Raw genomic sequence first — 26,849 nt, forward strand, 5'->3', positions numbered from 1 at the left:
GACTTAAGGGGACCCGCTAGCCAATACCGTTGTGTGAGCTGCATGCACATCAGGTGTTCTGGAGTAAACTGTCGCTAGCAGACCGGCCTGCAAAAACTGTAGCAAGAAGATCGATAATAGGCACTGGGAGAAGCGTACCTATCAGGAGTGTCTCAGTCGCAGTGTCTAGCACAGGCACTCAGTGACTAGCTCAGCCACTTAGGCACCAACTCGCACTCCAGGATGGCGACTGTCAGTACATTGCGACCAGATTAGTGTACATAGCGGGGTTGTACTTCACCAGCAGTGAGGCTAATGTAGACTATTATGGAAGAGCTTGTAGCACAACTCATGGGTTATTAAAGTTAAGTAGCTTTCTGTATATGTAAATAAAGAACCCTTTCAATACATGTGTGCGATTGTGTTGTAGAAACAGTATAGCGGTCACCGAATAACATCCTCTCCCTTCATTTCTGTTGTATAAGATTCTACAGTGGCGACGAGAACACAACATCAGGCAGCACGCAATATGTGGCTTCTGTGATAAACTGCCTGAGGTTAAGCTATCATTATTTGCGTTCAGTTAGGTCATGGGTGACATCACCCTATTAGCCAGGGGATTTAATCCAAAACTTTGTATTTGAAGTAGAATTATGCAAACTTAAAAAAATATTTCACTCTGAAGTAGTGGCGCCTGGTAATAACACATTTGTAGTCATCTCAAAACTAACACATTCGTGGGTCTTTGCTCGCTACAACGATTTTATATCTAAAATCATAGAATTTTACCCATATCAATTGTTGCTATGAAATGTAGTACACCTGTATGTGTCACAACTTATATATATTGTATACTAACGTGCTTTTCGAGATTAGAAAGAGATTAGAAAGGAGATTTACACCAGGTAAACTGTTGGTTCGTAGAGAAGTCGTCAGGCACTTGACTGTTTTAAACCGAGTGACTACCCTGGTTCGTGATATCAACGGAATTACTTAGAGTGTTCAGTCAAGAGTAGAGTTTGTGCGTTGCTCATATTTTACTCCATACAAAACTGCTAATTCCAATAACATTGAAAATGTACGTTGTTTAGGAATGAAGTATACTTTCACTCAACATAGTTCCTAGGACATCACAATTTCTACATAATGACACCAATACTATGCGGCTTCACTCCAATGCCGTGATATCATACGGCCAGCCCATTCTGTGTTCGACTATTATGAAGACTACCTGTACTGCCATTACTAGAGCATCGTTCTCTCTTCAACGCGACCGCCATCACTTGCTCAGTTGTTTGACTGTACAAAGAGCGAAGAACAGGCTTCCTAGACACCCGCCAGCCATTAAATTTCTCTCGGTAAGCACTCGCCGTTTACAGTGCTGTAGTGAACGTATCGGATTGGCAGGAATGTGTACATGTGTTGTCCTTAGCATTATATTAGTTTAAGTTAGATTAAGTAGTGCGTAATCCTAGGGACCGCTGTCATCAGCAGTTTGGTCCCATAGTCCTTACCACAAATTTCCAATTTCTCTGAGAGGATACTCATGTTCTATAAGGAATACAACGGACGTGGGAAGAACAGATCGGCTTATTTGGAGTAAGAGTGGGAATTCTTAGGATAGACAACATATATATCTATTATAAATAGTATTCGTAACCATTATAAAGATACAATAACTGTCAATGCATTGATTACTGTTCTACGGACAAGTAGCAACTAGTACAGCGTAAGAGGCCTCTCGGTACAGTGGTATTTAATTCGCAACTAATAAGCCTACAGGGGAACAATGCTGTTATGAGATCGTGAAACTGAAAGGCGTGCTGAAAACATGTTTTTATTCCAATGTGATGTCTTCATGGAGAGCGAACCGTGTCTGGGGTGGTTCCAGGTGCCGTGCTGATTCTTCTCAGTGTTGCTGATCGTGCACGTTCACTTTCATGGACGGTCCGCTGCAGAAAGAGGGAAAAGTATATCAGTTACATCCACTTTAAATGAGCCACGTATTTAACATGAAGTATGTTGTACCTATCAGCTACAAAGAAAGTAGCCATCACTTAAAAGAATCGTTTATGGGTCAAGCAGACAGGATAAACACAGAGTTTGATTACGTGAAGGAAGGTCGTCGGATGCCAATAATGTGGTTAACTGCGTGTCGGATCTTCATTCGGTATCATCAAGGCACAGCATTAAATTATTATTCCACAACTTCTTGATAGAAAACTTCATAATTTCAAATGTGCTGAGTGAGGACCACGTCACAAGCAAAGGAAAAACTTAGTCTTCAGGAAGTATGGAAATCGGTGAACATTTTCAACACAAACGTCATTTAATATTAAATAACAACACACTGCACAGCAATACCCCTCTCATTAACTAAATTTGAGGCCCATATTTCTATATTTTCTCAGTATGTCGGTTCCGTTTTTTCCTCCATTTTTGTGCATTTATTTCTTTTACTGTAACTATGTACTCAAAAACATCTCGCTGTTTTATTAGAAATACAAACATATTTCGTATACTAATAGAAATCCTTCATACTTCTCACAACTCTTTAAGTTATTCGTCAGTATTCTTTTGTCGTATTAATTTCATTTTATTGTGGTTATTAATTTAATTTAAGTTCTTTACTGGACTGTTAAGTTGTTTACTGCACATACATCTATTGTGAGCAGCGGTTGGGAGCAGAACTACACCCTCTTTCTTGTTGTTGTTGTTGTTGTTGTTGTTGTGGTTGTTGTGGTCTTCAGTGCGAAGACTGGTTTGATGCAGCTCTCCTTTCTGCTCTATCCTGTGCAAGCCTCTACATCTCCGAGTAACTAGTGACATCTACATCCTTCTGAATCTGCTTACTGTATTCATACCTTGGTTTTCCTCTAGAATCCCCCCCCCTACCCCCCTTCCCGCACCCCCCCCCCCCCCCACGCACACAAAACACACACACACAAAACACACACACACACACACACATCTCTCCAGTACTGAGTAGGTGCTGCATTCATCTCTCAGAATAATTTCTAACAACCGATTCCTTCTTCTAATCAGGCTGTCCACAAATTTCTTTTCTCCCAGTTCTGTTTAATGCCTCCTCATTAGTTACGTCATCTACCCATCTAATCTTCAGTTTTCTTCCGTAGCACCACATTTCCAAACTTCTGTTATGTTCTTGTCTAAACTCTTTATCGCCCATGTTACACTTGCACACAACACTACACTCCATACAAATACCTCCAGAAAAGACTTACGGCTGAAACGCAATATATAGTTGATGTTAACAGATTTCTCTTCTTCAGAAACGCTTTTCGAGCCATTGTCAGTATACTTCGACCATCATGATTTATTTTGCAGCCCAAATAGAAAAACACATCTAGTACAGAAAGTATCTCATTTCTTAATCTAATTCCCTCAGCATCACCGAATTAATTCGACTACCTTCACTCCCTTCTCAACCATTACTTCAATTTCATGCCACCCCACCCTTCCCCCCAAACACCGACTATTATAACTGTAATCTGGTTTCTGTACAAATCTTAAATAGTCTTTCGCTTCCTGTATTTTACCCCTGCCACCTTTAGAATTTGAAGGAGAGGATTCCGGTCAAAATTGCCAAAAGCTTTCAAAGTCTACAGGTGCTATTAAGGTATATTTGCCTTTCTTTATCCTATCTTCTATGAGACGTTGTAGGGTCAGTATTGCCTTGCGTGTTCCCAGATTTCTCCCAATACAAACTGATCTTCCTCGAGGTCTGCTTCTACCAGTATTTCCGTTCTTTTATAAAGAATTCGAGTTATGATTTTATAGTGTGATTTCTGAAACTGATAGCTCGGTGATTGTCACACGTGTCAACACCTGCTTTCTGTGGAATTATATTCTTATTGAAGTCTGAGGGTATTTCGCCTCTCTCATAAATCTTGCTCACTAGATTGAAAAGTTTTGTCTTGGATGACTCTCCCAAGGCTATCAGTAGTTCTAACGGAATTTTGTCTACTACCGGGGTGCGTTTCGACTTAGGTGTTTCAGTGTTCTGTCAAATTCTTCACACAGTATCGTATCTCCCATTTTATCTTCATCTACGGCCTCTTCCATTTCCATAATATTGCCCTCAGGTACATCTCGCTTGTATAGACCGTCTGTATACTTCTCCCACATTTCTGCTTTCCCTTCTTTGCTTGAGACTGGTTTTGCATCTAAGCTCTTGATTTGCATACAGGTGGTACTATTTTCTCGAAAGGTCTCCGTAATTTTCCTGTAGGTGCATCTACCTTTCCTCTAGTGATATATGCTTCTAAATCCATAAATTTGTCCTCTAGTAATTCCTGCTTAGCCATTTTACACTTCCTGTCAGTCCCGCTTTTATACGTTTGTATTCCCTTTCACCTGCTTCATTTACTGCATTTTTATATTTTTTTCTTTCATCGGTTAAATTCAATATCTTTTGTGATACCCAAGGGTTTCAACTAGCCCTATTTAATCCTCTTCTGCCTTCACTATTTCATGTCTCTGAGCTACCTGTTCTACTGCATTCCTATCCCCTGTTGTTGTCAATCGTTCCCCAAAGCTCCCTCTGAAACTCTCTGCAACCTCTGGTTCTTTCAGTTTATCTAGATTCAAAATACTCGGGTAAGCACCAGAATTTGTGCAGTTAGGACTACATTACCTACTGCTATTTGTTTATAAAATTGACAGAAACCGTTTCCGTATCGTGGTTCTCAAAAAAAGATTGGGAAACATCCCCTATAGTTATTGGCCACATGATAGCGGTAGAAATCTCAGCATCTTCTAATTACCCCACTATTGTGTAAGGGAATGAAGTCCCTATAAATCAGAGTAACAGTGAAGGTGCCCCTAAGTAACAAATCAACGAGCATGTAATGGAGCAACCACCTCAAGATACATTTTGATGTGATGACACTGTTATCCTTGCGAAAAGTGAGCATATCGGCCGTTACGTAGGTCTGATCAGTTTCTGAATGTCTAATACTGATAGCAGCACTGGCAAGTCAGCTAAAATTAATTGTTCTATGCAGTTCAAAAATTTCGGAGGTTAACGGAATGGTTCGCACTCTTGTGCAGGAAGACAATCAAGGGAGCCATTCCACTGAATTCAGCAGTATTGGCGATAGTTCTAACCGTAATACTCAGATTGTAGAGAACAGGAGTGCAATGACTATAGCTGAAATCAACTGGCATGATTGCGCCGATGAGAGGCCATATATTGTCTACATTTAGAGGAAATCCCAAAACATTGGAAAAATTCCCATGGTTGTAGGCAGACTCTTATTCAAAGACAGAAACGAGTGGAAAGATAAAATTGCTGAAATCAGGCCAGCAGAAAGAAATGGGGTAAGACTTGAACTCAGGCCGGATAATGCCGCTAATCTACCTGTAACATCGTCATTAGTGGAAGAGAGAAACTGGGAATGTTATATACCTAGCCAATTATCCACAACATCTGTACTGATATTGATGAGGACACAGCAACTGATATACTCCAAAAAACGGTAATCTGCGAAGCCTCCCACCAGCATATAGCGGTGGTTCTGGTGATATTCACGTCTCAATTGCTACCAGGTTATGTTTTCCTGCACAGCTTAAGATGTGAGGTCCAACCTCACAGACCGCTAGTTAGACAATGTTAGACAATGTTACAACTGCCTCCGGTTTTATCAAGTAAGGGCAGAGTATCAGAGTAAGCCACTCTGTACCAGATGTCGTGGTGAACACGATCTAACACAGTGTAAATCAACATCAGATTTTAGGTGCCTGTACTTCTCTGGTAATCACCAACCTACGAACTGAGACTGGCCATTATATCCTACATTGCTGCCAGCTATAATGGCACCACCATTTTTTGGCACTCAATCTACAGAGCCACATTGTGACAAAAATGGTAGTGCTGTTGGAATCATCCTCAAGCTCTCCCGGCGTACTGATTGTTCCTTAAAAACACGGGAGAACTTATAGCGAGTGGGTAACAGATTTGCAGGGTATGACGGGAAAATGCAAATTCACATGCGCTTGAGACGCTTTCTATTCAGCTGTTATGTTGCGTGATGCGATTTTGTATAATGTACCGGATGTCAAATTCAGATAACAGGTAGTGCAACTATTACGTCAGTACGATTTAGAAGTCTTGTCAACACATACGTCTGCGCAGTCAGCTTTTGGGTTGAGTCCCTTGCTTGCCATCACCCCATTCCGTGGCAGGTTTCGCTAACGAAGATGAGTAAACAAGTCCTTTCGATGCCGGGTAAGCAGTCCGCTAAACGCCAAGACTGCCCCTCCCGACAAGCTCCGTGTTACGCTTGTGATGGGAACGAACATTTGCGATCCGAATGTCTGCAGTAGAACAAAGAGAAGAATTTGGTCCACTCACAAAAATTTAGTCACAAGGCCCATGTCATTAATGCAGTGTATTCAAAGTCAGCAACAGGAATACGTCAAACTGGCACGGGAGCAGTTATTCTTGCATCAGGCAGGAAGATATTGTGCATACACAAGTAGAATCCTAATAGTCTAAAAATTTATAATCACTTTTCTTTTCGAGTACCTCTTAGTTCCACTAAGAGGTCGGTTGACTTTAGATAATTTGAGGACCTTTTCCTCCGTTTCATTACGTAGATGCATAATTGCCTTTTGTGTTAAAATTTCGTTTCTTTATTGTAATGATGTAATCAGACTAATTTACCTTGTTGACTACTTAATTCGTTCGTATATGGCCTATATTTTGTACTGCAGTCACACAAATGTTCTCGTGTGTATTATTATGTCAAATAATGAGTTAAATTCTTTCCTAATAACGTCGTCCGTCTCTTGCACCTCATTTTCCCACATACAGACTAACACACATAACATTTTCGATGATAACTGTTAATGTTTATTGGTTTGATTCCTTTATAATTATTGACTCATTAACTTTAACATTTTAAATTTCGTTGCCATTACAGTTTCAAATATGACATTTACGAGTTATTTGTAGTTTCACCTCACACTTCAAGTGTAATATCTTTTGCAACAGTATTCAGCCCTCTTTGAGAACGGTAGGTAATGTCTGTGGAGAGCCTTGTAACTCGGAAACCGGTGAACGTAACAATTTACTGTTGTACAACATCGACAAGCTTGTGGTTCTCAAACATATAAGGGGCGACCAAAACTTTGCGTTTGAGGGATATGCAACGTAGCACGATTCCAATGCGAATATACACTGATGAGCCACAACATTATGACCACTGCCCACCGTGACGTAGAATACCACCTGGTAGCATTGCGGGTGCGTAACTAGGAATCAAAAAATGGCTCAAATGGCTCTGCGTACTATGGGACTTAACTTCTTAGGTCATCAGTCCCCTAGAACTTAGAACTACCACTAACTAACCTAAGGACATCACACACATTCATGCCCAGAGGCAGGGTTCTAACCTGCGATCGTAGCGGTCGCGCGGTTCCTGACTGTAGTGCCTAGAACCGCTCGACCACTCAAGGCGCCCCAGGAAACAAAGGTATGTAATCGGGGCAGACAAGAACGGGGGATCACTCTAGAGAAGTTACAGGCTGCAAATGGGAAAACCTATTAAGATAAGCGACTTTGACAAAGGGAAGATTATTATTATTTATTTATTTATTTATGCATTTATTTTACCTGGCAAGATTAGGGCCTTCAGGCCCTCTCTTACACCTAACCAGGCATACTCAGATTCAACAAATTTCAGTGTCTACAGAAAATTAGGACATATAACATGTTATACAGTATTAATGTTAAAGAAAAAAAATAGAGATTATAAAAGTAGTACAATGATAATTATAACAATCAAAAAATAATTATAACAATCTAGAATAATAAAAATTATAATAATAATGATGATAATAATCATAATAATAATAATGACTATGTATATGAAAGTAAACATAATTTTCTTATATGAGTGTCAGTCCTATTGCTGGTTGGGAATTTTCTCGTTATATTCTTGCAGCTTGTGAGTTATTCTCATCAAGCAGAGACATAAGACGATGGAATGGGGTGAAAGAGATATAGAAGAGGTAGATAGGTTAGAGGAAGAGAAATGGAATGGTAAAATTCGAAGCTATGATGGAGAGGAGAAAGAAAAAGGTGAGGGGGGGGGGGCACAACAATGGTGGCTATACCGTCCCTAATATGTAAGTCTTAAGTTCCCTCTTGAATGTTGAGTGGTTTTGGATAAGACGCAGATCACAGGGGAGCGCGTTCCATAGTCGTATGGCTGAGATGGAGAATGACACGGAGAAAGATTTTGTGTTATGTAAAGGTACAGCCAAGATGCTAGACGTATCCGATCTGGTATTGCGGTTGTGGAATGATGATAGGTGTTTAATGTGAGAAGATAAGTATTGGGGGCACCAGTGGCTAAGAAATCGATGAAGTAAGCACATCGTGTGGAGATCGCGTGCCTTATGTGGGCGTATCCAACCTAGCTGGGAGTATGAAGGACTGATATGATCATACAACCGTATGTTGCATACGTATCTAACACAAGCATTCATCACTAGCTCGAGGCATCTCGAATTTTCATTATTTGTGCCATGTTGAACTACATCACAGTAGTAAAGATTAGGCAAGACTAGTGTTTGGACTAATTTTTGTTTAACATGGGTTGGAAATATTTTTCTAAATTTTTGAATTGCATGTAGGGAGGAGAGCGATTTCCGGCAAGCTGTGACTGTTTGTTCTTCCCAGTTTAGGTGTTCACCCAGAACCAGTGAACGAGTTTCTCGAAAACGGCGAAGGTGGTCGAATGCTCACGTGCTACTATCGTGAGCGTCCAGTTAAGAGTTATAAGGTCAGTGATACTACCAGTATGTGGTTAGAAGTCCACAACTCTTTACAGCACGTGGCGTACAAAGGCCTGTCTGCTCTGTAAAATAGGATAGATGGTGATCTGTGGCAGCCCCGCCGTCAGAGTGGAATGCTGGTGCTTGCACAAGTGTTTCGGAGCACATCGTTCATTGTACATTGTTCATCATGGAGATCCGCAGCAAACCCCTTCGTGTTCACGTCTAGATGCAAACGACGTCCTCAATTACGATTGCAGTGGACACGGGACCAACAGAATTCGACGGTCAATCAATGGCTACGTGTCGGCTGTTTGGGTAGACACATTTTTTGCTACACTAAATCGATGGTAACCTCCACAAAAGCCGTCATCTAGGTGAACGGTGACTCGAAACTTGGAGAGAAGTATTGAGATGTGGGAGACATTCTCCCGCGCTTGCATAGGACGTGTTATAGTGATCGAAGATACGTCAACAGCTGCCAAGTACCATCATCCCTTCCTGCTTGATACTCCCCCCGACGGAGGTCATAATTCAGCAGTATAACTGTCCTTGTCTCGGAGCCAGAACCGTAATACAGTGGTTCGAGGAGCACTATAGTAAACTCTATGTCCATGTCTCGGCGACCAAATTTGGCTGATGTAAATCGTATGAATCCCATTTGGATTGCTACAGGGCACCATCGCAGCGTACGCATATCAGCGGCCTGTTATTTACGCCCATTACCCGACTCGTGGATAGACATTTAATGCAACATACTTCCACAAACCTATCAACTAACTATTGGATCCCTCATACCCAGGGTCAGGGATGTATTTCTGCCCAAAGACTGACAAATCAGCTATCACGCAGGTTTTGGCTCATCATTGTATAAACACCGATACGTAGGAAAGGGATTAGTGCAACATTCCTGTCTTTCCGATGTGCGTGCGGTATGCGCGGAAACAAGACGTTATTATCAAATGAGTCCATCAGGAGTAACGTACTTTATTGGCAGCCGAAGGACAAACATCGGTAGACATACATCGGAGAAAGAAGAACGTGTATGGAACAGCATGGCTGTCGAAAGCCACCGTTGTGGAATGGTACACCATATTCCATGCTGTTTCATGACATCGATAACAGACAAGGAATGACAGATGTAACATATTTCTATATATAAATTCTTATCAGTGTCTGATAGTACTTTGAGATTAAAGGTTGTAAACATTAAGGCAGTAGTAACGAATCATGAGTTTTGGCAGTTAATTAAGTTAGAACTTGTGTAGGGGGAAATGGCAGCTAGAGCGTAACATGTAAGAGCCGTAACTTGCTTAGAGAATTTACTACACACAGTACCACGAAGTGCCTGGAAATGGCGTAAAACTGGTTAAAACAACCCAGTGCCGTACGTGATTAGCGAGCTTTCAGAAAATAACTGAAGCTATATGATAAGATTTGAAAAAGGTATAAGGAAGAAAACGAACGCTTAACGTATTGTGTATAAATCTGTGAGAGAATGCAATTGTTAGTGGTCCGCCAGAACTTCTAACTCACCGTTTTCTTTGAATAAGTGAGATGTGAAATTATCGATGAAGGAGGCATGTGGTGTTCCTAGGTGGGTAGCACAATGTAGGAAACAACACTGTAGAAAATCGGAACGGATAATAAGATAAAGAATTAGGACTTACATGAGTACTGCGAAATATCAAGTCAATTCAACTTCAATGTTTCGTTCAAGTGCAGTCAATGTCTTGACATTAAAATACTTGTCGTTAAAAGCACTCTTTAAAGAAGACGGAAGACATAACGAAGTCTATCATAGATCAGTTTACTTTCAACTAAGGCTCCTGAAAGGTTTTGAAAAGACAATTCCCACACATACTTGAATGTACCAACGAACCAAAAAACACACGACTTGCAATATCTATAATTATTAGTCTATAAATGACATAAATAGCGATGTAATGATGTTTAGTGCACTGTCCTCAGTCGACAACAGAAACATTTACATTTATACCCGTTAGAGGCTGTATACGTATTTACATTTAAATTTTAGACAAGTTCCATATTTATCAACTATTAGCAAATTTATATAAATAAATTTTGAATCATAGTTCTTTATTTAATAATTTTATAATATTTAAATATTAGTCATATAAAAATAAATTAAAACTTCGTAGATGTATGGGAAACGCTTCTTATTAAATAAGATAAATGTATGCACAAAAAATAGCGTTAATCTCAAGACATAACACAGGTGTTTTATTTTCTATCCGACGTTTGGATTTTTAGTGCCAAATTCTAATTTATTGTGAATGCTCGCATTTGGATTGTAACTACAAGTTAGAGGAGGACTTTTTATTCAAAGAAACTGTGGTTAAATATTGTTTAATTATTTTTCAGTTTGTTGAGAAATATCGAATCTAAATAAATGTATAGAAAACTCATACTGCTTGCGAGATACGAACCAGTTTCTTTAGGATTACAGTCTTACTATGCTCCGCCTTTACCTTTTGACGAATAGGTTTACATGCCAATAACGTTTTGCACTTCAAATGCACTTACATTTTATATTCTTCAAAGACGATTTTTTTTTGTCAGAATATTGCTATTTCTTTAGGAAATTAATGTCCGGGCACTGACTTACCCTCAAATCCTACAACTATCAATGAAATGGAGTGTACCAGATACAAGACCTGCCCATAGTAACAAAATATTACCAGTATATAAGACACAACCATTATTTCGCTGTGAAAAGAAAATCATTCATAAGTGCAGTTAATTATTTTGTAGCCCCCCGGAGTGGCCGTGCGGTTATAGGCGCTACAGTCTGGAACCGAGCGACCGCTACGGTCGCAGGTTCGAATCCTGCCTCGGGCATGGATATGTGTGATGTCTTTAGGTTAGTTAGGTTTCATTAGTTCTAAGTTCTAGGCGACTGACGACCTCAGAATTTAATTCACACAGTGCTCAGAGCCATTTGAGCCATTTTTGAACCGATTATTTTGTACTACTTGAGACTTTTCGATATCCTACTGTAAAAACTTATTTAGTTTTGCATAAAATGGGGAACTATGGGATTAGAGAAAACTAACTAATGTTTCGTGGTATATAGTCGATGTTTCAGAATTCCTATAACAGGGTTCTGTGGTTTGTAGAGGTTAGTATGTGGGTATCCTACTGTTTGGATATAAAATGAGTTCGGAAACTTTCGTTAGAAACTTCTAGGAGTTGCAAAGGGGAGTGAGAAGATAATATTTTGAATCGGAACGCATGTCTGGAAACGTAAGATTTCCTTGCTGGATTTCTTTAAAAATATGTTGATAACGCGACCACTTTTAGAAGTAATTGATTGCGTATGACACAATACATCACTTATTTTACAATTACACTCATTAAAAACCAAATCAATTGCTCGAGTACGCGTTGACGAGTATCTTCCAATCCGGGTGTGTGGCGTCTTCTTGGAGAACCACAGCCATGCCAGCCGTCATGAAGGTACCCTTTCTCGAATCTGCTGCGTACTTGTGGCGAAAAGTTTATGCGATGGAGTCGGACGTTGGGGGCGGGGGTACAATCTTCACAAAGGCGACAATCAGCTCTTCCATTACCGTTACCTTCGCCATTCAGAAGGATCATGCCGGTGTTTCTGCATACGTACAGTCAATCATGTTGCTCTATCACTCACCGACCCGCGAAGAGATTCGAGCGGGGTCAGAGAGGTAGGACAGACGTCAAATGGCATCAGCCAATCCGACATCACCACCCATAACCATGACTACCCTGATACATGCCTACCTGGCAAACACATTTTCAAAAGGCTGTAGCACGGAAACGGCACGAGGATTCCTAACAAAATACTGTGTTCAAGTTAGTTACGGGAATTTCCGAGCATAGTGTAAAATTGTTTGAACATAGGATCTTTTCAAATCTCCTGATGCACGATAAGAATAAAATGTGAGAAGAGGACGCCGTCGTCATTCTCTGTAGTGATTGCAACATCACATATCGTTTTTGTCCCACTAAAACAACGGCTGCGACGACATGGCACGTTTGCAGCTAGGAAGTTCGACTCTGGTGCACCACAGACGTGCGACGTTCTCTAATTTGAAGAGGTCGTCCTTCGTCATGTGAAAGAGAACCCAATGACGATCACGGTAAACATAGCCGATGTTATGGGCTCCTGTAGAGCACACATCTCAGAGCTCAATCTCTCCGATTTGTGTGATTATAAAGCGGTAGATTTATAAGTGATAGAGTCATCAGATTTTCAAACGGTACATATCTGGACGTGGGTTTCTTATCCAAACATCATCTATGAAGACTCCTCTACAACCCCTGAAAGCCTTTACTAGGAATTGTAAAACAGCTAATAGAATAGATTACATTGACTGCACAGTATGTTTGGAGGGGTAGCCACACAGCATTTAGTTTTAGAGTTAACATTTCTCTTAATATGTACTGCACGTAAATTCTATGCGACAATGAAATTTGGGGCTACTCATGCAGGTTGTGCAAACTAAAACGGGCCTGGAAGATGTTCATCCACCATAAAATAGGCAATCCAACTTGCATAATTCACACCATGGGCATATAATGTAAGTTGAGTTGCGTATCTTAAGGTTGAAGAAACATTTTCGAGGGAAATTTTAGTTTCTCCGCTCCGTACTTTCCATTCGATGCAGTGTCACAGTGCCATATAACATAAATGGTAGTAGCAAACGACATCCAGTAGAGCTGCCCGTGCCTTCCAATATGTGCTTTTTGGAGTGAGATTCTAGTTAGTGTGCGTCAGACGACACTAGTGGAGAGAGAAGAGAAGAAACTTACTCTTACACACAGAAATCAAACACTATCATTTGCTTCTGGACAACGCTTTCAAAAGTGTATCAGAGGCTGAAACCAGTTTCCCATCGTTTTTCGGTGTTAGGGGAGGTCAGCTCAACACCGATCTGACGTGGAGGACACAGCCTCGGGCGCGATAGAATTATGAAGACTTTTACTGAAGTCCATTGAGTGGTTTGCAGCTTCCTATAGCTGTGATCAAACTGACTTGATGAGCAAACAGGGGCCAATCAGAGTTATTTATGAAAGCACTGTGTGGTGTAACAAGTGAAAGACGTGTCGTTCCCCACAGCCTACAGCTCATCTTTATCACATGAGAGCTACTAGTATGCATTCAGCAGAACTGTTTTAAGAGTTGGGTCAGTGAAATTACTTCTGGTGTTAGTTTCAGAAGTTAAAAAGTGAAAATTGTAGCACATTATTCACCTGGAATTAGTTAATTTATAATGGCAGCCGGTAAAAGGTCTTAAAATAAATCAGTGCTGCATCAACAAATAATTATCGTACTAAATTTCAGTACAAGTATATCAACTATTAGTTTTTTAACAACATGCATAGTAGTATATGTTTTTGCTCTCTTTGGGAAACAGCACCGTAACGGCGTGGATGTGATTGTCCTTAATGTGAAACATTACTAATGAAGTTTTCATAGCTGAAGGTACTGATCAAGGCTGATCAAATGGAAACATAAACTGTAATATACATATACATATACGTATACATATACATTACCATGACATAACAGTCAAAGTCAATATACGTAAATGTTTTGGTGACTAATTTCTGTTCGTGCAGATATTTTTATAAGTGGTACCTTAATATCTACACACGTCATTGCGAGTAGTGTGGTAAGAAGAGAATGAGACAACCTTCAAATGAGCTTTAAATCATCATTTTCAGCTTCCTCGAAACGACGCATTATGTTATATTTCACTGAAAGCATCATCAGCACATCGTTATCTTAAAGGTCTTTCCAGCAATCATGACGTCCTGCTACACGTCAAAGCCAGGGAGGGACAGAAGGGAAGGAAACACTTCGCAGGAAAGTGAAATTCTTTGGATAAAAATACTGCATCATGGCACTTTCATTTAAAATCTGAATGACCTGTATTAGAGCGAGAGGTATTGCGGGAGAGGGTATATTCCATAGGGCTGAGGGAAGTGGGTAGGAAGAGAGGGGTCTTTTAGGTAGAGAACTATTGAGCTGAGAGGCAGGAGCTGAGATGATAGGGTGAATTACAATCATTGGGAAAGACAGAGGGTGAGGAGTAGTGTGTTATGCGGATAGTGCAGTGGTTGCAAGAGGAAAGGGACGGAGTAGGATGAAGAGGGAAAGGGGAGAGGAGCCCTGCCATGGTGTGGGATAGGTGAGGAAGAGTTAAGTTAGTAGAAGCGACAAATATAGGAGTGTATCTCATTTTCTTGCAGAGAGAGTTGCTTAAAGTTGCGTTGGGATACAGTATGGGGTGTTTGTAGGTGTAGGGATGGAGAATCGTGTTTGTGAATGCACTGCAGCATACCACGTCGGAAACCAGTGGTTATTGGAAACTAGATTATGGACTGTATAGGAGATGCTTAGGTATTTGATTTGGGTGAGAAGGGGTGGAAATTTAATGAGATGGTAGAGTATCCAGATAGGGAAAGGTAAACAGATGCGGAAAGGTATATGGAGGGCATGGCGTTCGAGAATTTGGAGGAACTTATGGAATTTTTGTGGAGGAGATATCTACGCAACATTTGCATAGCAGAGGATGGGTCGCATCAGTGTTTTGGAGATGTGCAGAATAGTGGAGCAGTGCAATCCCCAAGTTCGCTTTGTTAGTAGTTTCAGCCTATTGAGGACTTTCTATTGGAGGGTTAGTAGGTGAGGTTTCCACTTTAGTTGCTGGTTGAGCATGATATTTTAGTGTGCTAGTTAGTTGGGTAGGTCAGTTGTCAATGGTAGGAGGCGGAGGGTGCAGATGATTTGTTCTATAATTATTGCCTGGATTTTGGAGAGGTTGATCTTGAAGAGCCCTTGGTTATGCCAGGAGACAAAGTGACTCATACATTTGGAGGGATTGGAAAATTTGGAAATTTCTGGTAAGGACTATGGGACCAAACTGCTGAGGTCATCGGTCCCTACGCTTAAGCACTACTCAATCTAACATAAACATACGCTAAGGACAACACACACACCCATGCTGGAGGGAGGATTCGAACCTCAGACGGGGAGGGCCGCATGGACCGTGGAAGGCGCCTCAGAGCGAACGGCTACCCCGCGCGGCTTGGAGGGACTTGTTGGGATTTCTAGGATGTGGGGCTGAGGCCTTGGAAAGCAGTGTCATCAGCACATTGAGGGAAGTGGACTGGTGGGAGCAGTTTGTGCGTATTGGCGGTGTAGAGGAGACAGTGAAGAGTAGAGTGAACACAGCCTTGGGGCATACATGCAGTAGGATAGAATTTATGGGAATTGGTATTGTTAATAGTGACAAAGAATGGGCGATTAGATAGGAAAAATGCAATAAGTTACACATAGTTGATCAGAGGTGTGTGTGTCTGGGGTCTGAAAAGGAGACTGGAATACCAAATACGCTCATAGACTTTTTCTAGATCGAGGGAGACCTAACTAGCAATTAACGAGAATTGAGTTGGCGGGGTAGGAGATGGGTGAGGTGCAGAAGATGGTCATCAGAGGAGAAACTGGGTCAGAAGCCTCACCGGTTAATGGGAAGGAGAGAGAAAAGAAAAGGGGCGAAATCTGACAACGACTGGGGACTATATAATACTTGAATTTACTATCGACAACGCAGATGCAGTCATATCTTAAAGTGCCGACCAAAAATGATGGAATGGTTCATGTTTTTATTGCATTAAATGGCATCTAAAAAAGTCAGCTTACAAACGTCTATTCCCACCTCAAAACTGCTTACACGGGATGGCTACATTGTATCTAAATGTGCTGGGCTGAATGTTTAGCACCATGAAACAGAATAACCGTTTCCAAAGCCTAAAATCAACGGAATAAATACTCTTAATAATCACTCGTTTGCAAAAGTTGGAAACATAAAGTTATAGACGTATATTCCCCAAGAATTTGCATCATAAGAACTGGTAGCGTGCATCCAGGATGATGTGGAATTTTGAACAATAGTGTTAAACAGGAAATAAGAGGTGATATTAAAATTCCCGAATGTTCACACCTAGCAGAAATGCTGGCTGGAACCGTGCTAATTGTGAAAGCCATAAAAGAGGCAGTTTACGGGAAAATAGTTGGATCTGTATTTGAATTTGAGTATATACCTTCTTTGTACTTTTCAAATTACTTATTGGCTGGAGAATGGATTGTAAGAGTCCAATTTCGATTTAAATTAAAGGTTGTAAATACTCTGGCTGTTATTACAGATAAACCAAATAAAATAAAGGATGGGGTTAACTGCTATGTGCCATAAACATGCAAGAATTAATATAGTTTGAGAATCTATTATGCTTTCTTATACACTGCCCTGAGAAAAAACCTAAAAAGAAACCGATTTACGATGATCTTTGTGTGTGGATGTGGGTAATTGTATGGACATGAAAAGAAGATGAAACTAAGTAGCTGAAACTGTAGCAAAACCTATATGACTTCTTTCGAAGTCGTACATTTCCGATTCCGTTTCTTTTGTATACGTTACACACTACCCGTGCTTGGAAGACTTACTAATCCAGTATAAGAACTGAGGAACACCATATCTAGATTGACTCTCTGTTTTCAGAATAGCTCATCACTGGAATGTAACAGCAAACTGCCATGGGTCGCTTCCGAATTACCATTTCAGGTTGCTATTCCATCAATTTTAAACTCTGTAAATCATTGTTAAGTTGTTACCATCATAACTTTACGTGCAGCTCGTTTGTGTTGAGATACAACAGCACTCCACTCAGAATTCAAAAAAAAGGTTTCAGTAGAATCTTGTAGCTGTGAGCAGGATTGATCACGTGCTTTGGCCCTGTGCAAGACGCCGTATGAGTATTCAGTACCATCCAATATTATTTATGATGTACTCCACTCTACTCTGTGTCAAATGATTTTTATATAGTATGCAGGCATACGATTACAGGAAACATTTTTACGATTTATTTGGCTGAAGAACATGTTACTACAAGGGTGGAGATCACTGCAAAATGCATCGCGTGTTTGAACTCTGTGCAAAACGGTTTGGGTACGTATTTGAAGACTTGTGTCTTTCCTTTCAACTATTCTTTTATGTAATATAAATGCATCGTTTTTCTACTTATTGGTAATTCTGCGCCGCTATGGTTGATGTGATGGTATTATTTCGTCTCCAGTATCCGTGTGTAACGATGTGGCGTCATAGGCTCTACAAACAGGCACTGTCATGCTGTTACACTAAAATGTTGAGGTACCATACCACGTAATATTTACGGCCATTTTGTTTATTGTAAGTCCTAAGGTGGACGATATAGCTGAGGGTTTGTTATTAAGTGTATTTGTTAGTTGAGACAGCATCATGTGGTGATAGAATCTCTAACGTCATTTCTCAGATTTAATACTAACTTTACGTATTTAGTTACCGCAGCCACATGGAAGGGAGCACTTTGGACGCTGCTGACACATTTTTTGGAACATTGTGAGCAATAATATCGGATAAGTACAGTCTACAAAAATATAATGGGAAGATTTCTGCAAGAAAAATGCTATTATTTACAGAGCCTTCAGTCATCAGGTATCATTTGTAGTAACAGCAATAAGTACTACATAACAGCTTCGTTCATATTATTTCTAATGGTTATTCATTAGAAATTGCAGACTTTTTATTATCTTCGTCTCGTCCCTCCTAAAATCGTGCTTAAAAACCTTTTTACATGTGGAAAAATATACTTTGATGGTCCTATTCGTTACACTCAGTCTTTCTATTTGCTTGCTTAGCTAATAAAATTGTTAGGGCTAACTTCTAAAGTGTCAGTTTTTATTAAAACTAAATTCCGACCGAACAGTCCATGAAGGTCCAACGGTAGCGACCGGCCGCCGTGTCATCCTCATCTCACCGGCGTCACTGGATTCGGATATTGAGGAGCACGTGGTCAGCACACCGCTCTCCTATCAGTATGTCAGTCTACGAAACCGGAGCCGCTACTTCTTAATCAAGCAGCTTCTCAGTTTGCCTCAGAGGGGCTGAGTTCACTTCGCTTGTCAACAGCGTTCAGCAGGCCTGATGGTCACCCACTCGAGTGCTAGCCCAGCCCGACAGCGCTTAACTTCGGTGATCTGACGGGAACCGGCGTTACCACTGCGGCAAGACCGTTGGCTTAGTTGTTATTAGGCGTTGAAATATACTCTGGTAACATATACCTTAGATTTTTGTGGCACTAATTTGGAGTGTACGTGGTTCTGTGTAAATGAACTCGAGATTTCTGTTACATTGCAGACTTTTTTTTTTTTTTTTTTTTTTTTTTTTTTTTTTTTTTTTGCAGTATTGTGGCATCACATTAAATTATTTGAAACGGACAGTGTTTTTCATGTATTAACCTCAAGAAGCTATGGAAACATGGAACGTTTTGCGCTGCTGACGTATTTGCAGACATTTAGAATTTTTCAGCCTCTTATATTTGGAAAATACATAAATTACTTCACTGGGCGTTTTTTATCTGTGCATCAGTCCAGTACAAAATCGTGTTGCAGTAATCTAACTTCCTTGTTTTACAGTGCAGCCATTTGCTGGTGGTGGTGTTAAGCACTCATTGTCCCCAGTACAACAGTCTGCTGGTGGCAGTAGCGAAAGTAGACTTACTTTTCCTTGCTTTTTCAGAGGTTGTCGGATAGTATTTAATGAAAAAATATTATACAGAAACATGCAATTACCCCTTCCAATACTGAAGAGGGGGTGATTCATAGCTTCAAGTCAAAGTTACCAACTGCCTCGTGTGCCAGTCCTTAAACTAATTTTTGGTAGTCAGCAGCAATACAAACAAATTTTTTTGGCAGTTTACATACTTTGATGTATTTGATTGCTGAATATGGGTGTGGTAGGGAGATAGGGGTACTTCATTTTTCTCTTCTCTCCTATCCATAGCTTTGGCACATGGCAAGACGTGCTGCAGCTGATGCTATGATTCCTGGAAGGGCCTTGGCAATAAGAAAGTGCTGATGCCGGTGGTAGCGAAATATTATTACCGCAATTGCACCCCCTCTCCACGACTCATTCGTCCTGGTATGTGGCAAGATGTCATTATTCCTTAAATTACCTTGGATATATGGGAGTGCTGATGCTGCTGTAAGTGATATATAATATACACAACTGCGTCATTTCGTGGTAGCTGGAAGTGTTGATTTAAAGATGATTTTAAGGTGGGTTCATTCTCTCCTTGCCTGTCTTCTAGTATGTTGTTTGTTTCTTGTCTGCATCTACCAGTTTTCCCACAAACATGTCACAATCTTTATGATCTGATGTTTTCTGCATGGCCATAACTGCACTAGGAAGTGGACTACACATGTCAGTATACACTAACTGTTCTGCGTCCACATGTAAAAAACTCAGCATCTGTCTGCCTCCACGGCAAAATAAGATTTAATGACTTGCTCTTTTCACATGTACTTGGAGGTACTAAGCAATCTAAAAACATACGACATCTGATAGTGACAATTATTAGTCTATGGATGAAGTAAATACTGGTATAATGTTACTCAGTTCACCGTCCTGACTGAGCAATAGAAATATCTGCCCTTCTAACCTTGACACCCTAAAGGCTGTTAGTATGCAGTTATCTATGTATGTTTGGGGACCTTCTGTTAGACTCCAATACCGATTTCAACTAAATTTGTCATGCCAATAGCAAACTCACCCCCATGAACCATGGACCTTGCTGTTGGTGGGGAGGCTTGCGTGCCTCAGCGATACAGATTGCCGTACCGTAGGTGCAACCACAACATAGGGGTATCTGTTGAGAGGCCAGACAAACGTGTGGTTCCTGTAGAAGGGCAGCAGCCTTTTCAGTAGTTGCAGTCTGGATGATTGACTGATCTGGCCTTGCAACACTAACCAAAACGGCCTTGCTGTGCTGGTACTGCGAACGGCTGAAAGCAAGGGGAAACTACGGCCGTAATTTTTTCCGAGGGCATGCAGCTTTACTGTATGGTTAAATGATGATGGCGCCCTCTTGAGTAAAATATTCCGGAGCTAAGATAGTCCCCCATTCGGATCTCTGGGCAGGGACTACTCAAAAGGACGTCGTTATCAGGAGAAAGAAAACTGGCGTTCTATGGATCGGAGCGTGGAATGTCAGATTCCTTAATCGTGTAGGCAGGTTAGAAAATTTTAAAAGGGAAATGGATAGGTTGAAGTTAGATATAGTGGGAATTAGTGAAGTTCGGTGGCAGGAAGAACAAGACTTTTGGTCAGGCGAATACAGGGTTATAAATATAAAATCAAATAGGGGTAATGCAGGAGTAGGTTTAATAATGAATAAAAAAAATAGGAGTGCGGGTAAGCTACTACCAACATCATAGAGAACGCATTATTGTAGCCAAGATAGTCACGAAGCCCATGCCTACTACAGTAGTACAAGTTTATAAGCCAACTAGCACAGTAGATGATGAAGAAATTGATGAAATGTATGATGAGATAAAAGAAATTATTCAGGTAGTGAAGGGAGACGAAAATTTAATAGTCATAGGTGACTGGAAATCCAGAGTAGGAAAAGGGAGAGAAGGAAACATAGTGAGTGAATATGGATTGCGGGAGAGAAATTAAAGAGGAAGCTGTCTGGTAGAATTTTATACAGAGCATAACTTAATCATAGGTAACACTTGGTTCAAGAATCATAAAAGAAGGTTGTATACATAGAAGAATCCTGGAGATACTGGAAGGTATCAAATAGATTGTATAATGGTAAGACAGAGATTTAGGAACCAGGTTTTAAATTGTAAGACATTTCCAGGGGCAAATGTGGACTCTGATCTGAATCTATTGGTTATGAACTGTAGATTAAAACTGAAGAAACTGCAAAAAGGTGGGAATTTAAGGAGATGACCTGGATAAACCTACTAAACCAGAGGTTGTACAAAGATTCGGGGAGAGTATAAGGGAACAATCGACAGGAATGAGGGAAAGAAATACAGTAGAAGTAGAATGGGTAGCTCTGAGGGATGAAGTAGTGAAGGCAGCAGAGGATCAAGTAGGTAAAAAGACGAGGGCTAGTAGAAATCCTTGGGTAACAGAAGAAATATTGAATTTAATTGATGAAAGGACAAAATGTAAAAATTCAGTAAATGAAGCAGGCAAAAGGGAATACAAACGTCTCAAAAATGAGATCGACAGGAAGTGCAAAATGGCTAAGCAGGGATGGCTAGAGGACAAATGCAAGGATGTAGAGGCTTATCTCACTAGGGGTAAGATAGATACTCCCTCAGGAAAATTAAAGAGACCTTTGGAGAAAAGAGAGCCACTTGTATGAATATCAAGAGCTCAGATGGAAACCCAGTTCTAAGCAAAGAAGGGAAAGCAGGAAGGTGGAAGGAGTATATAGATGGTCTATACTAGGGCGATGTACTTGAGGACAATGTTACGGGAATGGAAGAGGATGTAGATGAAGATGAAATGGGAGATACGATACTGCGTGAAGAGTTTGACAGAGCAGTGAAAGACCTGAGTCGAAACAAGGCCCCAGGAGTAGGCAACATTCCATTGGAACTACTGATGGCCATGGGAGAGCCAGTCCTGACAAAACTCTACCATTTGGTGAGCAAGATGTATGAGACAGGTGAAATACCCTCAGACTTCAAGAAGAATATAATAATTCCAACCCGAAAGAAAGCAGGTGTTGACAGATGTGAAAATTACCGAACTATCTGTTTAATAAGTCACAGATGCAAAATACTAACGCGAATTCTTTACAAACGAATGGAAAAACTGGTAGAAGGCGACCTCGGCGACGATCAGTTTGGATTCCGCAGGAATGTTGGAACACGTGAGGCAATACTGAGCTTACAACTTATCTTAGAAAATAGACTAAGGAAAGGCAAACCTACATTACTAGCATTTGTAGACTTAGAGAAAGCTTTTGGCAATGTTGACTGTAACACTCTCTTTCAAATTCTAAAGGTGGTAGGGGTAAAATACAGGGAGCGAGAGGCTATTTACAACTTGTACAGAAACCAGATGGCAGTTATAAGAGTCGAGGGGCATGAAAGGGAAGCAGCGGTTGGGAACGGAGTGAGACAGGGTTGTAGCCTGTCCCCGATGTTATTCAATCTGTATATTGAACAAGCAGTAACGGAAACAAAAGAAATATTTGGAGTAGGTTTTAAAGTCCATGGAGAAGAAATAAAAACGTCGAAGTTCGCCGATGACATTGTAATTCTGTCAGAGACAGCAAAGGACTTGGAAGAGCAGTTGAACGGGATGGACAGTGTCTTGAAAGGAGGATATAAGATGAACATCAACAAAAGCAAAACGTGGATAATGGAATGTAGTCGAATTAAGTAGCGTGATGCTGAGGGAATTAGATTAGGATATGAGACACTTAAAGTAGTAAAGGAGTTTTGCTTATTGGGGAGCAAAATAACTGACGATGGTCGAAGTAGAGAGGATATAAAATGTAGACGGGCAATGGCAAGGAAAGCGTTTCTGAAGAAGAGGAATTTGTTAACATCGAGTATAAATTTAAGTGTCAGGAAGTCGTTTCTGGAAGTATTTGTACGGAGTGTAGCCAAGTATGGTAAGTGAAACATGGACGATAAATAGTTTGGACAAGAATAGAATAGAAGCTTTCGAAATGTGGTGCTACAGAAGAATGCTGAAGATTAGATGGGTAGATCACATAACTAATAAGGAGGTATTGAATAGAATTGGGGAGAAGAGGAGTTTGTGGCACAACTTGACAAGAAGAAGGGACCGGTTGGTAGAAAATTTTCTCAGGCATCAAGGGATCACCAATTTAGTACTGGAGGGCACGGTGGAGGGTAAAAATCGTAGAGGGAGACCAAGAGATGAATACAATAAGCAGATTCAGAAGGATGTAGGTTGCAGTAAGTACTGGGAGATGAAGGAGCTTGCACAGGATAGAGTGGCATAAATAGCTGCATCAAACCAGTCTCAGGACTGAAGACCATAACAACAACAACAACAACAGCAAACTTCATGAGTACCATCACCCAGCAGTTTATAACTTCCTAGCCCCAATATGAGCAGAGTTGTGGACAAAACCGCGTGTTTTCAGCCTCTGGTTTATAGGCTGCTGTGCATGACAGATGTAATGTTTGGTAATAGTATTAACTTGCCCTATCCACCTGCGTGGCACACTGGCCTACATGTCAGTACCAAGAAACGGTTTCCAGTCCCAGAACATAGGCTGTCCTGCATAGAAGTCATGTTGTGTTGTAGTAGTATCAGCCTGCTTAATTGGCGTGCAATGCCTAAAAAAGATTTTCCAGTCCTTGACATGTAGGCTGTGTGACACAACAGGTGTGCTGTAGGAGTAGTGACGGCCTGCTTCAAAACAATGGTTCAAATGGCTCTGAGCACTATGTTGTTGTTGTTGTTGTGGTCTTCAGTCTTGAGACTGGTTTGATGCAGTCATCAGTCCCCTAGAACTTAGAACAACTTAAACCTAACTAACCTAAGGACATCACACACATCCATGCCCGAGGCAGGATTCTAACCTGCGACCGTAGCGGTCTCGCGGTTCCAGGCTGTAGCGCCTAGAACAGCTCGGCCCTCCCAGCGGGCCGGCCTGCTTCATTGAACTGTTTTTCTGGGGCTACACATTTGATAGACGTGGCTGGTGGAGGGTTAGGATGGATAGGGAGTGGTATATGCAGAGAGGGAGTAGGGGAGTACTGATGGAAAAGGGCTGGAGAAATGGGAAGAGAAAGGGGAAGGGAAGATGAAAGAGACAGAGGGAGGGCATGATGGTCAGGGAACAAGAAGGGGGGGGGGGGGGTTGGGGTTGTTTGGGAAGGAGACCAGACAGCAAGGTCATCGGTCTCATCGGATTGGGGAAGGACTGGGAAGGGAGTCGGCCGTGCCCTTTCAAAGGAACCATCCCGGTATTTGCCTGGAATGATTTAGGGAAATCACGGAAAACCTAAATCAGGATGGCCAGACGTGGGATTGAACCGTCGTCCTCCCGAATGCGAGTCCAGTGTTTAACTACTACGCCACCTCGCTCGGTGAACAAGAAGGAAGTGAAGACCAGCAGAGGGGGAGATTAGTGGGTAGGGGAAAGAGGAGACTGGCACAGAGTGAGGTGAGAAGGAGATGGATAGAGAGCGAGGAGGAGATGGACTTAGGGAGGGGGAAGAATTGGGTGCATTAAATATGATGTATACAGGCCAAGTTGTTGGGAAAGGTTTGTCTACAAAATAGAATGAATACATGCAGCATCTCCTCCAAAATCAGCGAATCTATTTCAACCAAATTTGGTACACACTTTTATTACTATTTGTGAATCAGCACTGTTTCAGTTAAAAGGTCCTATCACCCACCAAGTAAATGTAGGGATATGAAAACTTTTTATACCCTTGATGGGTAGACTACTATGCACAACAGTCATGAAAGTTAGGATTAGTAGTGCCTCGTATTTCAACCAAGAACACCTAAGCCTTCCTGCAGAGACGTTCACAACTGATATAGAGGGGAGAAGAATCGTGCTGTGATGGTGATATTGGGAGGCCTAACATATGTTACACCTGCATACAGGCGCACCTGAGCAAAAAGCGGAGGTGATGGGAGCAGATGAATGACAGAGAGGGTGAGAAAGAAGGAGGCAAGAGAAGATAGACTAAGACAGGGAGGAAAAGATGGACAGACAGAGAGGGAGGGTTGGTGGATGGACAGAGACAGGGGAAGGAGGAGAGAGGTAGAGAGATGGGGTAGGAGGATATCGCCAGAGAGAGAGGGAAGGGCGAATGCAGGAGGCAGATGGAAGGTGTGGAGGATGGTGCGCCAGTGGAAAATGGAGGACGAGTGAGGGGGAGAAAGATACTTAGAAAAGCGGCAAGGGGACCTGTAGATGGAGTGATGGGTAAGATGGAATGGACAATGAGAGGAGGAGATGTAGGGGAAGTAAAATTGGAGAGGAAGAGATAAATACATGTGGGGGATAAAGTGGAGAGAGAGAGAGATGGTAATGGAAGAGGGGGTCACAGAGATGGGAGAAGGGGAGATACATGCAGATGTCAAACATGTATGTGGACGAAGCTGTGGAAAAAAGACTTGCATACATAAGGGTAGCCAAATGGAAACTCAGCTCCTGCCGTAATGGCACCAGAAGGCTTAAGACATTCGTCCCACTGGGAGAAGCAGTGATGAGTTACTGTTATAGAGATTGAGATCGACCGCTGAAGGATCCAGAACCACACCCACTCTTACACTTCTTTGTCTGACAAACTGACGAAAACGCATATCTTTCTTCAGATCACTAAAGCTGTCAGAATCACACAGTCATCCAGGATGTACGGAGGATGCTGCAATGTGAAGAGGAACCTTCACCAAACTGTCAGTGTGGGGTTGGCATTATTGTGAAAGAGGATGATTGTGATCAACACCATTCCAACAGCCTGAGGGCAAGTGGCAAAGCCAGCAGTAAAAACATCCCATATCTCCCCCGCCAAAGAATTCCAAAGCCGTTTACAAGAACTGTGGTAAGCTCATGATAACCTTCTTGTTCAGCAGCAGGAGTCCTATCTTCATCGAGTTTTTTCGGCGTAGAATGCGCACTGCTGTGATGGCGTTTTGCAGACACAATGATGTAACATAAAGTCAAAACACCCAGGACTTGATCGTCTATTGTCCCAGTCTAATAAATGTCTTTTCACATCTGGAGATTACTTCTGAATGGAATCGTTCAATGGCCCCATCCTGGCAGGTGATCGGTTTTCATTTCACTGCCTCTCATATATAAAGCAGACTGCAAGTATGTTTGTGTGGTGAGATCTCTTCCCAACCACCTGGATCTACTTCAACCAAATTTGACACACAATCAACGAACTTCACGAACACAGTGGGGTTTATAGCCTCCTAGCTACAATAAGAATGGAGACACATTTATAGGGCTGCCTGGTCTTGTACTGCCCCTTCATCGGCCAGCTTTGCAAGTACTACACGTATGGATGGGCATAGCTGTGGGAATTTTGTGACCGAGATATGGGGTAAGGACGGAGAGGGGTGCACGAGGGGACAGATAATGAGACAGGGGTTACAGGGAGTCGAAGGAGAGAGGGAGTGGTAGGACGGGTTTGACAGTCAGAGAGAAGG

The 26,849-nt window shown here is 41.4% G+C and overlaps 1 protein-coding gene across 1 annotated transcript in view; it reads right to left on the reverse strand.

The window, feature by feature from the left end:
- Positions 1-1,709: 1,709 nt before the first annotated feature.
- LOC124616594 (glycine-rich protein 1-like) overlaps positions 1,710-26,849 on the reverse strand; it is a 79,635-nt gene continuing 54,495 nt past the window's right edge. Inside the window, exon 4 of the mRNA XM_047144915.1 lies at positions 1,710-1,931. The gene's annotated coding sequence lies outside the window, so the exon portion shown is untranslated. The remainder of the gene's footprint in view (positions 1,932-26,849) is intronic.

This window comes from Schistocerca americana, chromosome 5, assembly GCF_021461395.2.
Source record: "Schistocerca americana isolate TAMUIC-IGC-003095 chromosome 5, iqSchAmer2.1, whole genome shotgun sequence".
Taxonomy (NCBI): Eukaryota; Metazoa; Arthropoda; class Insecta; order Orthoptera; family Acrididae; genus Schistocerca; species Schistocerca americana.